Source organism: Mesoplodon bidens, assembly GCF_964165515.1.
Source record: "Mesoplodon bidens genome assembly, chromosome: 3".
NCBI classification, from domain to species: Eukaryota; Metazoa; Chordata; class Mammalia; order Artiodactyla; family Ziphiidae; genus Mesoplodon; species Mesoplodon bidens.
In genome coordinates this window covers 142,659,692-142,673,643 of record NC_138178.1, presented here as the reverse complement: position 1 = coordinate 142,673,643, position 13,952 = coordinate 142,659,692, and the positions used below count along the sequence as shown (strand labels likewise).

The 13,952-nt window shown below is 38.5% G+C and overlaps 1 long non-coding RNA gene across 1 annotated transcript in view; it reads left to right on the top strand.

Annotated features, from left to right (window-relative positions):
• Nucleotides 1-13,661, top strand: part of LOC308613829 — a 37,116-nt gene extending 23,455 nt beyond the window's left edge. Inside the window, exon 3 of the long non-coding RNA XR_014015324.1 lies at nt 13,643-13,661. This is a non-coding gene — a long non-coding RNA (uncharacterized lncRNA). The remainder of the gene's footprint in view (nt 1-13,642) is intronic.
• The last annotated feature ends 291 nt before the right edge of the window (nt 13,662-13,952 follow it).

Here is a 13,952-nt window from a genome sequence, read left to right as displayed (position 1 = left end):
CACAGCTCTAAGCTTTGCTCACACTCCAGGTCTGCAATGCCCCTTTCCTCTGTCTGCCTGGAGAACTCCTACACATCCTTTGAAGACCCACCACTCTGCCACTTTCTCTGATCAGCACTCTCTAAACAACCAGCCATCACAGAAAAGTTTTGGTAATATCCCTTCTTTATAGTGAGAACATGCACCATCTATAAGCCATGTCACTTTGCACTGGGTATTTGGTTACATGGGTTTTTGTTACCAGATCATAATCTTCTTCAGCATGAGAACTGTGTCCAATTACTCTTTATATTCCAGATACTTAGTGCAGTTTCTAACATATGATCGGTTTCAATAAATATTTATAGAACAGTTAAGAACCCATAACTGAGTATTAGAAATCATAGGCCTCAAGAGACTGGTTTTTAAAACATTTGTATGTCTTCATTGATGGATAGAATTTGGATAAATTTAGAGTAGGGATCAGCAAGCTATGGCTTGTAAGGCAAATCTGGCTCACCACCTGGATTTTTTTAACAGTTATTTTGATGGTATAATTCACATACTATACAATGCACCTATTTCAAGTGTACGATTCATTGGTTTCTAGCATAGTCACAAGGTTATGCAACCATCACCACAATTTAATTTTAGAACATTTTCATCCTGCATTAAAGAAATTTCATTATCTGCCAATCCCCTTTCCCTTCCCTTATCCACACCCGCCCCCAGCCCAACCTAAGCAACCACTAATCTACTTTCTAATTTGCCTATTCTGGACATTTCATGTAATTGGAATCTACAATTTACAGCTTTTTACACCTAGCTTCTTTCACTTAATATGTTTCGAATATCCATCCATATTATAGCATTTATCAGTATTTCATTCCTTTATATGGCCAAATATATTCCATTGTATAGATATGTCACATTTTGTTTATTCATTCAATTGAAGGATATTTGGGTTTTCCACCTCTTGACTATTAAGAATAATGCTGCTCTGATTATTTGTGTACAAGTGTTTGTGGGATATATGTTTTTATTCCTTTTGAGTGTATACCTAAAAGTGAAATTGCTGAGTCATGTGTAACTCCATGTTTAATTATTTGGGATGCTGACAGACTCTTCCAAAGTGGCCACCTTATTTTACTTTTTTACCAGCAATGGATGAGGATTACAATTTCTCCGCATCCTCATCATTTCTTGTTATTATCTGACTTTTGATTCTAGCCCTCTTATTGGATATGACGTGGTATGTCATTGTGCTTTTGATCTGCATTTTCCTAATGCCTAATGATGCTGATTATCTTTTCACAAGCTTATTGGCTATTTGTATAACTTCTTTGGAGAAATGTTTATCAAATCCTTTGCCCATTTTTTAATTGGATTACTCTCTTTTTGCTGTTGAGTTGGAAGAGATCTTTATACAGTTGACCCTTGAACAACATGAGTTTGAACTGCGCAGGACCACTTACACATGGATAGTTTTTCACTAAATACATACCGTGGTACTATACAATCTGTGGTTGGATGAATCCACAGATACACTACTGTGGAAACGAGGACTAACTAAAGTTATACGTGGATTTTCAACTGTGAGGAGGGTTGTTACCCTTAATCCCTGCACTGTTCAAGGGTCAAGTGTATATCCCAGATACAAGTCCCTTATCAGATATGTGATTTGCAAATATATTCTCCCATTCAGTGGGTTTTCTTTTCAGATTCTTGATAGTATCCTTTGAAGCATGAAGCTTTTAATTTTGATAATGTCTAATTTATCCATTTTTTCTTTTGTTGCTCTTGTTTTTAGTGTCATATCTAAGAATCTATTGCCAAATCTGAGGTCATAGATTTACCCTTATATTTTCTTCTAAGAGCTTTGCAGTTTTAGCTCTTACATTTAGGCTTTGACCCATTTTGAGTTAATTTTTATATATGGTATGAGGTAAAGGTACAGCTTCCCCCTTTTGCAGGTAGCTATCCAGTTGTCCCAGCATCATTTATTTAAGACACTTCTTTCCCCATTGGATGGTCTTGGCACCTTTGTAGAAAATCAGTTGCCCCTCAATTCTATTCCATTGATCTATTTGTCTATACTTATGCCAGCAGAACTCTGTCTTGATTATTGTAGCTTTGTGGTAAGTTTTTAAATCAGAAAGTGTGAGTCTACTTCTCCAACTTAGTTCTTTTTCCTCAAGATTGTTTTGACTCTTCTGGGTCCCTTGCATTTTCATATGAATTTTAAGATCAGCCTGTCAATTTCTGAAAAAAAAAAAAAAGCCAGCTGGGTTTTGATAGATTGCATTGAATCTGTAGGTTAGTTTGAGGAGTATAACCATCTTAATAATATTTAGTCTTTCAGTTCGTGAATATGGAACATCTTTTTATTTAGATCTTCTTAAAAATTTCTAACAATATTTTGTAATTTTCAGCATACAAGACTTACACTTCTTTATTAAGTGTATTCCTAAGTATTTTTGATGTTGCTGCAAATGAAATTGCTTTCAAAATATCATTGCTAGCATATATAAATACAATTTATTTTTGTATATTGATCTTTTAGCCTACAGTATTCATTTATTAATTCTAATAGCTTTTTTTTTTTTTTTTTTTTTTTTTTGCGGTACGTGGGCTTCTCACTGTTGCGGCCTCTCCCATTGCAGAGCACAGGCTCCAGACCTGCAGGCTCAGTGGCCATGTCTCATGGGCACAGCTGCTCTGCAGCATGTGGGATCCTCCCAGACAGGGGCACGAACCCATGTCCCCTGCATCGGCAGGCGGACCCTCAACCACTGCGCCACCAGGGAAGCCCCTCTAATAGCTTTTAATGGATTTTTAAGGTAGTCTATATGCAAATATCATATGTCTGTTTATAATATATCACTTGCAAATAGAGCTAGTTTTACTTCTTCCTTTTCAATCTGGGTGTCTTTTATGTAATTTTTCTTGCTTAACTGTCCTGGCTGAACCCTACAGTATGATACTGAATAGATGGTCAGTGCAGATATCCTACTCTTATTCCTGATCTTAAGGGGAAGGCATTCTGTCTTTCACCATTAAGTATGATATTAGCTGTGGGTATTTTGAAGATGCCCTTTATCAGATTAAGGAAGTTTCCTTCTGCTCTTAGTTTGTTGGGCATTTTTATCCCCACCACCTGTTTTCATAAATAAGGTTTTTTTGGAACACAGTCATATTCATTCACTTATATATTTTCTTTGGCTGCTTTTGCCCTGTTAGTAATAGAGTTGAGCAGTTTGACAGAAACCATATGACCCACAAAGCCTAAAATATTTACTATCTAGTCCTTTATAGAAAAACTTTAGTGACCACTGATTTAGAAGAAGAAAAGCAGGGGATGGGGAAACATGCCTGCTGGGGAAAGGGCATTAGTAAATGTTGCAGAGGATATAAAATGGAAGAGAAAGAGGGGGTCAGATTATGGAGACTGAGAAAGTCTGGCACAAAAGAGAGAAATAAATGAGCCACTACAGGACATTCAGAAGACCTTAGCCTTGAAGGGAGTGATATTAGGAAAATGTAAACCAAGGGGAAGCTTGAAGAAAAGGGCAGCCCCAGGAGGATGTGGAAATAATCCAGGTGGAGGTGACTGGAGCCTGGACTGGAAAGGGAACAGGAGACTGAGTGACCTTCTACGAGCCCTGCAGGTGGTGCTGGGAAAGAGTGCCAGGGAAGGCGTCAATAGTTCTAGTTTTGAGTCTTGACTCAGGCCCCCTCTTGGGCAGGTCCCTTCATCAACTTGACCTCAACTTCGTCATGAAGAAAAATGAGGGGGTTGAATTCCATAACTATGAAGGTCTCTCCACCTTTACTTTCCACAATTTTATGCTTTTATTTCAAGGAAAATGAGGAAGTGTTTCCTACTTCTCCCTTTTATCTTACCCTGGAAGGCAGGCTTGATATTTTCCCTCACATCTTCATTTTAAGGCTAGTACACACTACGCAGTCCCTTTCAGCTACTTGGTAAGTTTGATTGTAAAGGCTGTGCCTGTGCTGACACATGGTTCTCAAACTTCATCGTAGATCAGAAGCCCCTGGAAAGCTTGTGAAAACACAGGCTGCTGAGCCCCACCCCCAGAGTCACGGAATTAGTAGGTCTGGGGTAGGGCCCAGGAATGTGCATTTCTAACAAGTCCCCAGGTGCTTGCTGTTGTTGAGACCACTCTCTAAGACCACTGGGCTAAGGCAAATATGCTTCCTCCTTATCCAACCCATTGTTAAAATATGAGAGTCAAATATTCTCTCTTTCTCTCGGCCTTTTGCTATCCAGCCACATCTTCCCCCACCAACACACAGTTCCATGTATGTAGGATTCCTGGGACTCTTCTTGATGTCCACCCAGGCCAAGTAATCTGCAGAGAACCCCAGAGCTATGGCACTTCCTGAGACCTATTTCCTATATAATAGGTCGCTTACTGGGGGAGTCACTTACCCTCCATTGACTGTTTGGGAAATGAAGGTAATTCAACATCACAGAACGCCATAAGAATTGACCATCCAGAGTTTGCCAAGCGCCCTGGAGGGCGCCTGATGAAAGATGGCACTAAGAATGGCAGCGTTCCGAATGTGAAAGAACCTGATCGAAGACTGCGCACCGAGTGAGGAAATAGGCTCATAAAATCCCTCCTGACAAACGTGTAAGGTGCAAAAGTTGACATTTACAGCTATCTGGGAACAAGGATTGCATACTTCTGCTCTGAGGCATTAGCAATATATATTTCAAGACATCTTTTAAAAAGCTTTTTACGGGCTTCCCTGGTGGTGCAGTGGTTGAGAGTCCGCCTGCCGATGGCGGGGACACGGGTTCGTGTCCCGGTCCGGGAAGATCCCACATGCCGCGGAGCGGCTGGGCTCGTGAGCCATGGCCACTCTGAGCCTGCGCTCCGCAACGGGAGAGGCCAAGACAGTGAGAGGTCCGCGTACCGCAAAAAAAAAAAAAAAAGAAAAAGCTTTTTACATTTTCTAATAATGGACTGAAAAGAAGTCTGTTCTTCTTTTGGGACTGGCTTCTTTTCCCAGCTGCTGCCGGGGTTCACACCCCAAGGCTTCTAATTTCAACTTCTTTAGAGCACATCACAACCAACAGGCACATCCCAGCTCGCAACTCCTCACCCTGCTGGGCTCTGGCCTCCTGCCAGCAGCGTCTCTGATTGTGGCGCTCCTGTCTTATTCTGTCCAACAGATGCCTGAAGAAAGGAGAGGCAAAGTTGACTGTGTACTTACTGGGAATGAAAGACCAGGCTAAGTACTTGATGTGCATTATCTCATCCAGTCCTTAAAACCTTAATAGGTGGGCATAGATCCTATGTTATCCCCATTTTATAGAAGAGGAAACCAAAACTTAGGGTAGGTAGCCATGTGTCCTTAGACATATAACTAGTGAGGCAGGAACACTGGAAACCTGACACTCCGGAGCCTGGGTTCTTAACCACCCACTCTACCACGCTGGTGGGAAAGATAGATACAAGATAGCTAGATGTGAGAAAGAGAGAGAGAGAGATGATTGACTTTAAACTCCATTGTTACAGAGTCGGAAATTCAACATCCAGTAAGAAACTCATGCACAGCCTACCACCCTTGCTGTATTTCCTGTCATGGGCAACACCTTTCATCAGCTACTAAATGGTTACTCCACGAGGGCAGTGATCATGTCTTCTTGTGTCCCCACAGTCTAGTTCCATGTTGGGCACACAGTAAGAGCAAGAAAATATTTAGTGATCGACAGAGAAGCCAAAACACCCTATCAGAGGAGATACTTTCCCAGCCCCTTGTCTGATTGTGTGTAAAGACCTATGTAGGCTCATGGGTCAGTTAGAGGTTAGAACCCACCAACTGTTTATTAACAGAAATTATTTATTCAGAATAAATTTAATATAGGGAGTTGTTAACTAGGCAGAAAATTGTTATCTAGGCATTTGAAAGAACGAGAGAATTCTATGAGGTAGCCACTGCAGAGAGCACCCCACCCCAAACCCACCACAGCCCAGGTGCCTCACTGGCAGGAATGACCTTGATAGGAAGGAGAAACCAGCAGGAAGTGTGTAAGAAGCACGTCCCTTCTGCCTCATCCAGCATTGCAGTCTCCCTATAGCACCCCCTATTGGAAAGCCTAACAAAGAGCCATCTGGCAAAGCAGAAATATTCTTTGCGGAGTCCCAGCTCCAGGAAATATTATACAGAAGGGTGGGTTAGGAGTGAGAGACAGTAGCTTAATAGCTGGAACAGCTCGTGATAGCGGTGGTTAGGGAATGCAAACTTTTAACATTTGCTAAAACAAGAAGTTAATTGGGGTATTTCTCTTAGCCTATAATTGTTAGCTTATGCCTTTGCATTTCGCCTCACATCTCTTCCCAGTGGTGACTCAGAACCAACTATTCTGTAATGTTTGCCAGACAAATCCTACAGAGATTGGCTGTTTCCATCCAGACTTGACGCAAATTCCAGGAGCTGCCAAAGGAAAGACATGGAGCCTTGAGTTATGAATAAACTCTTTCTCAGGAACAGCTAACAGAGAGATTTAAGCACTCTCCTCCGCACTGAAGTTGTTTTTTGTTTGTTTGTTTTTTCCTACAACATCATAACTCTTTAGTAAAACAACCATATTGGGTATTTAACTTCTGTACGCACTAACAAAAAATACTATTTGATTCTTCCGTTTAGGACTCTTAGAACAGGCGAAATGTGTGAACAGGTAAATTCCAGGCGCTTCTTAGATTCAGCTTGCCCTCTTCCTGTATGAATACAAGTCTTATGTAGAGGTTTCTTGAAACCTGAATCCCTGAGTGCAGGTTTTTGTGCATGTAGATTCTTCATCCCATTCTCCAAAATGTTTCTGGTTTTTTTTTGCTAGTTTATCCCTGCCCCTTTCCTCAAACTCAACAGTGAAAATCAATGTGTCTTTTATATCAGGTCCTGCTTTTGTTTAAAAGTAAACTATATCTCAAGCCCTGAAAAACACAGTTCTCTTGCTGCTTGTTCTTTGCTTCATTCCATGTATTCTTTTCTTTTTTTATTTCTGTCTCCAGCATATTTTGGTGGGATCACACGTGTTTTTCACCACATCTCCCCCTATGGTGCGTGTCCAGCCTATGCTTTCTATAAGCTTTCCTTCCACAGAGTATTGCACACCAGGCTATAAATACCATCATTTGCGTAGGCTACATCTGGGCTGACACTCTGCAGAGTCAAAAATCCAAAAAGAAAATATACCTTGGAGAGCTTTTCATCACTGAAAGGGAAGCCCTGACCCAGTGAAGCCTGGATTCCTCTAGAATAGTAATATGTATGCAAGATGCTGTTTGCATAAAACATTTTTTGAAAATAATCAAGATGGATTATGGGAGCTATCCTTTGCGGTAGTGCAAAGCCAATTTAAGCAATAAAATACATGGTGTGATCACATGGAGGCATACACTCTGCATGTCATGATTGCAGACTTTATGCTTCTAGGGTCTGATCTGAATGATTATGAAATAGGAGAAGAACTGCTCCCCAAAAGGATGCTGGGAAGAACAAAACAATGTGTTCACTTTTCAACAGGAAAGGATTGTTTTAAAGATGAAACAATGTTGTTGAGGATATGGTAGGATATGTACTGACTGGCGTATAATCTCACAGTGGTTCTGATAAACAATTTGGAACTATATATCAAGAGACTTAAAAATGTTAACATACTTTGTCCCAGTGATTCCAATTTCATGAATCTATCCTAAGAAACAATCAGCAATGTTATTAAAGGTTTATGTAAAAGAATGTTCATGAAAATTTACTTATAATAGTAAAAAAAAAGTTATAAGTAGCCTAAATAAAGAAAAGGTCAAATAAACCATGGCAACTTCATATGTTGGAATATTATTTGGTCCTTAAAAGTCATGTTATTGGGCTTCCCTGGTGGCGCAGTGGTTGAGAGTCTGCATGACGATGCAGGGGACACGGGTTTGTGCCCCGGTCCGGGAGGATCCCACATGCCGCGGAGCGGCTGGGCCCGTGAGCCACAGCCGCTGAGCCTGCGCATCCAGAGCCTGTGCTCCACAACAGGAGAGGCCACAACAGTGAGAGGCCCGCATACCACACACACACACAAAAAAGTCATGTTATTGAGGAAAATTTAGTAACATAATAAGGTGCTCGTGATGTAATAATATATTTAAAAAGCAGCAGAACACAGAACTGTATATGTGTATATGTATATGTGGCTTGAACCTGATGTTGCAAGAAATGAATATAATATACATGTGAGTGTGTGCATCTCCCAAATGTTTGGTGAATTTTACTCTCTTGTTAGGCTCTACTGTAATTTCAAAATTATTTTTTAAATGAGAAAAAGGTTGTTTTAGAAGTGTATCTAAATTACCTGATTATAGAAAATGATACTAGCATATTTATCATATTCTTTAAAAATATGATCTTAGTTGAGTTAGCAAGAACAATTGTCACAGTCAGCTTTCCATTTCTTTCCTTATGCATAAAGTCCACTGAGTTGTGAACTTTAAAAACATCCCTAGGGACTTCCCTGGCGGTCCAGTGGGCTAGACTCCGCACTCCCAATGCAGGGGTCTGGGTTCGATCCATGGTTGGGGTACTACATCCTACATGCATGCTGCAACTAAGAGTCCACATGCCGCAACTAAAAGATCCCGAGTGCCGCAACTAAGACACGGTGCAGCCAAAATAAATGAATAAATAAATCTTTTTTAAAATAAATAAATAAATAAATAAAATTTTAAATCTCCATTTTTCTTGTTTTCCAAGGCTGATAGATTATGACCAGATAAAGTTCCAGTGTCAGCAGCTAGGAGAGCCTGCTGGGAGTTGGCTGTAAATAGGCTGTCCTGAGACACACCTCAGAAATGTTTGAAAACTATGAGAAAGAATTGATTTAATTTTTTTTAATTGAAAGATAAAATTATGTGTAGTAAAACACATTCCTTTGGAAGAAAGTTACTAAAAAAACACAAGCTATTATGCTTTCTCTCAAACCTTTCAGAGTAAATTGGCTGTTTGAAAAGAAAACTTCTCTGGTGGGGAAGAAGGAATTACTTTCTAATAAGTTGCTTAAATATTTTAATAACTATGGAGTGGGTACTTTATTTTTCCAGAGTTCTTCTATATATGTCTTCTGATCATCAAGATCATCAATCCAATGAGGTAGCCAGAACAGGTATTATAATCCCAAATTGTGGAAATTAAGTCAGAAGGATGATGACATTTACCCAAAGAATACAAAGAATGCCTCTGAAGACACTGAGCCTGTTGTTGCTGAAGGCTTCTGCTCAGTTCCCAGGCCAATCAGAACCTAATATTATGTTCAGAGCCCGCTCCCCAGAAAGGACTCAGTTTAAGACCCAATATGCCTGAGATGCATGTCCAAGGAGCTGGTGCCTTCTCCCTGACACACATCAAAAACCACCCATCACCATGTTCTCCACTGGGCTGGATCCCAACTGGGACTTGAACCCCACCTTCCCTGGGACGCTTGCTGCCTACCTACCCTAGACTGGCCCCCTTCCCTGAGGACTGAACTGCACACCATTCGGCTTGGAGTTTCCTGGCTCTGGCCCTTCCCTACCTCACACACACACACAAGCACACACACACACACACAATCACCACCATCACTGCCCCTGCCATTCAGACTGTCTTATTTGGAAGCTGAGTCCTGACAGCTTGTCACCAGGTCACAAATCCACTTAGTTGCCAGAGCTATAACAGAAGATATTTGTCCAGATACCTTTGGTCTTGTTCCTTCCTCTCTCCCTCCCACTTTGCTTCCTTCTTTTTGATGGTTATTTTGTTGTCCTTGAACCTCACGTGCCTCCCTTCAAGGCACATTTTTGTTATTTGTCCATTTTATTGTCCATTGTCTAGTTTATTGATGGATCCAGACTTATTCCCAAAGTCACCCTCTTTGTCCTCCCCCACAAGGCAATTATGATATGTTTAATGCATTTCTTCTTGATTATAAGGGGTATAACAAGATGTAAATTGTGGATTTGTAGGCATATATTTTAATTGACATAAACAGTTTGGCATTATAGATCTCATTCCATTCACTTTTTTTCACACAGTATGTTTTTATGATCCATTCGTGTAGCTAGGTGTTCATCAAATCCAGTGCTTCTAGCTGCTGCACCCACGGGTATAAACCCATGACATTTATCAATCCTCTCCCACGGTCACCACTATCTAATTGCCAAGAAAAGCAGATGCGCACAGAACCCACTCTGCCTTACTCACTGCCGAACCCCATCATGCTGCTGGTGTGTACTGCTATAAGCCTGAGCTTGCCTAAAAAATGCACACTGAAGTATGTCAAAGTTAGGTCCTAGACCACCAGACTATGTGGCCCTAAATTTCTCCTGTCTCCCAGTCCTTACTAAGACAAGCTTAGTTCTGGACATGTCTCCAGATGGCATGTTAGACTCTGTGTGAGTTTATAATAGGGATCAGCAAACTTTTCATAAAAGGACAGAGAATAAATATTTCAGGCTTTCGCAACTATTCAACTGCGCTATTTTAGCATGAAAGCAGCCATAGACAATATACAAATAAATAGATGAGGCTGTTTCAATAAGACTTTATTTACAAAAAGAGAGTGAGCTAGATTTGACCTTGAGATGGATTTGGCCATGAGTCGGCTTTAGCCATGAGCTGTAGTTTGCCAATCCTGTTTTATAGCCACTGGTCTCATGGAAAAGAAATGCAATTGGTTAATTCTGGGTATGCTGGTTGTTTTGCTGCCATATTACTTGCCTCAAATTACTAGATTGTCTACTGGTGAGAGGTTGTAGATGTGCCGTAATTTATTCAACCACTCTTCTCTTTATAGGCACTTAGTTGTTTCCAATATTTTGCAACTATAAACAATGCTGCAATAAATAAATTTGTACATAAGCATTTTTGTATCATTGGAGGTATATCTTCAGGGGAGGTTCCTAGAAGTAGGATTGCTGACCCCAAAATAAGTGCTTATATTGTTTCATTAGGTATTGCCAAATTTCCCTCCAAAAGGGTTAGTGTATACATATATATATATATATATATATATATATATATATATATATATATATATATATATATATATATATATATTATATTTATATTTATATTTATATATATTTTTTGGTTCTATTTTAAATTAAAAAAAATTTTTTTTTGCTTTATAACAAATTTAATCAGTTATAAATATACATATGTTCCCATATCCCCTCCCTTTTGCGTCTCCCTCCCACCCTCCCTATCCCACCCAATGATAAATCTTTGGCAAATATGACTGGTTTGATATGTTTGGTCTAATAGAACAGTTATGTCTTCTCTGATATAGCAGAGTTGAGTATAATAGAAACATACATTTTATTTTACTTAGGTTTACTTTTTCCTATAGTTATACAAGTTACCGATCAAATAAACTAACATTACTCTTACATAATGTAAGTGGGTGTTCAAGATTGTCATAACTTCAATTCAAGAATAATTATGTTTGTAGCATGCCAGCTTAAAGATAATTTCCAGGGTTCCTAGGTGGCTTAAAACTTTGAACTGGCATTAGATTGAGTTAATTAATAGATATTCATTGAATATCTAGATAATTTCTAAGATAGAATATTGAAACACAATTAATATGCTCTGGAGGGGATATGTCTATGGATCATGTTAATGAATATGTTCATTTTTGCTACTACAAGAACATATAAGAGAGGAGGCTTCTATGCATGGTTATAGAAAAGTGTATTCACGAGCTTTTCTAGTCTGCTGTAATGCTGGTGAATGGTAAAGTTCTCAATTACCCACCCCCTACCTACTTTTCTCTATGAATAAGAAGTTAGTTGTTTTGATTAAAGGTTATAGTTAATATAAGTGGTTGCAATTACCCTTAGGAGCAATAATAACAGAGAAACCCAACTACATGTATGTTTTGATATTTTCAAAGAAAAAGAGTGGTTTTATCCTAAAGCAGTAGTCCTCAATTTTGTTGGTCTCCAGATCATTTTACACTTGGGACTTGTTCAGGACCTCAAAGGGCTTCTGTGCATGTAGCTTATAACTATCAATATCATATTAGAAATTAAAACTGAGAATTTTAAAAATACTGATCTATTATTAAATTTGAGGATAGCAGTAATAAACAAATTGCATGTTTACATAAATAGCATCTCAGAATTATAAGAAAATTTGTTTTAATTTTGTGGACCCTCTGAGATCTGTTGTAATGCAAAGTGTCAGTTTGTTTCAGAATATGAAAGAGGATGATAAAAGAAAAAACTCAGAATATGAATTCTATTTGCCTTTGTTGATAAAAACTGAGTCTGAAAAAGACGTTACGAAATGTGTTAAAATCTCAGCAAAGTTCAGTCTATTTTGATGGGTTTGCTTCCCTGGTTTACTGCTGAGTGTCTTTGTTTACAATATAAATGATGATTCTTTTCTTTTTGTGTAAATTGCTTAGAGAGAAAAGATTCTGTGTCTTACCAGAATAATTTTCTGTGTTTTATTTGGACTTGATTATGTCCTTGATTATTTAAAGAAAAAAAAGAACAAAAGTTCCTCATTTATAAAAGAAGTAAGGTTCTTTCCAGTTGCATTGCTGTTGATGTGTATTTTTAAATATTTTATTATCATTTTGATTAACTAGGTAATCAAATATTGTTTCTCAGGCATCCATGAGCCTATCTTAACGATAGGTTGAAAACCTTGAAAACTTATTTTAATTGTTCCCTCCCAGACTGGGAAAAAACCCCAAAACTCTCAGGATATTTTTTTTATACCTAAAACCGTCTTTAAGTTTCCCAGAGAGCCCCTGGAAAAACTCACCAAGTTATTTTTTCTTTTACTTTATAAAAAGAGAAATACTAGAAATAATTAGGTTTGTTTGATGTGTGACTATTGTAAGAGTTTCATGGGAAGCACTGTCAGCAGAGATATAGCCTGCCCCAGGTTAAATTTGTGTTAAGTGAAATGGTATTAATATAATACACTTGAGAAAGTGTATACTTTATGGGAAGTCCCTGGAAATTTGTCAGTATTCGTGCTTTCTATAATATGCTTTCACCTTAGGGGAAACACTGATTAAAACTCTTAAGAAATGGTTCCTTTCAAGTCTTCCTATATTTTATTACTGTCCCGGAGATGCTTTACCTGATCATATTAAGCCACAGCAGTATGGTATTATCAGTCATAAATTCAGTTATTATTTGTAATACTTAGCCAAAACCTTACTTCTTTAATTTGAATCTAGAGGTTTCTAGGACAATGGTTCTCAGTCAAAAATATACATCAGACTTACCCACGGAATATGGGTGTATAAATGGGAATATAAATACCCGTTTATATATTTTATAAAATTTTTTTTAATCCAGACTTATTTACTCTCTTTACTTGATATGCTTGGTATACTGTGTATATGTCTCAGAAGTGTTAATTATATGTTATATCTCAAGATTTTTTTCTTTATAGAAATCATATTCATACATTTCTATAAAACAAAAGTAGCATTTACTGACTTCCTTGGAGATAAGTTTAATCAATATCCTTAGCGATGCTTTGTCTAAATTTTTAAAGTTACTTAATTATCCTTGTTTTGCATGTCTTCAGACATTTTAAGTTTCAAAATTATCAGTAAAAAATTAAAGACAACCATTCTCAGTCTTTGTTATCTACAGATGGTTTTCATTTCACTCTGATGCTTCCCTGAAGTGATGCTATAGGATGCAGGCCAAAATTCATACATCGAGTAAAGAAGGACAATCTCAGAATCTCATTGAAAAGGACTTTACCAGGTACTTCAAACTACTGACATTTCAAAGAATAGACTCTCGGGTGCAGTCTTCTGAGGTGACATCCCTTAGACAACTCTCAGATGGTTCTAGTGGGCCAAGATTTCCACAACTCTTTTCCAGTTGAGAAGCAGACAGCTTCATGCAACTGCTAACCCAAGATCCAGCAGAAAAAGAATT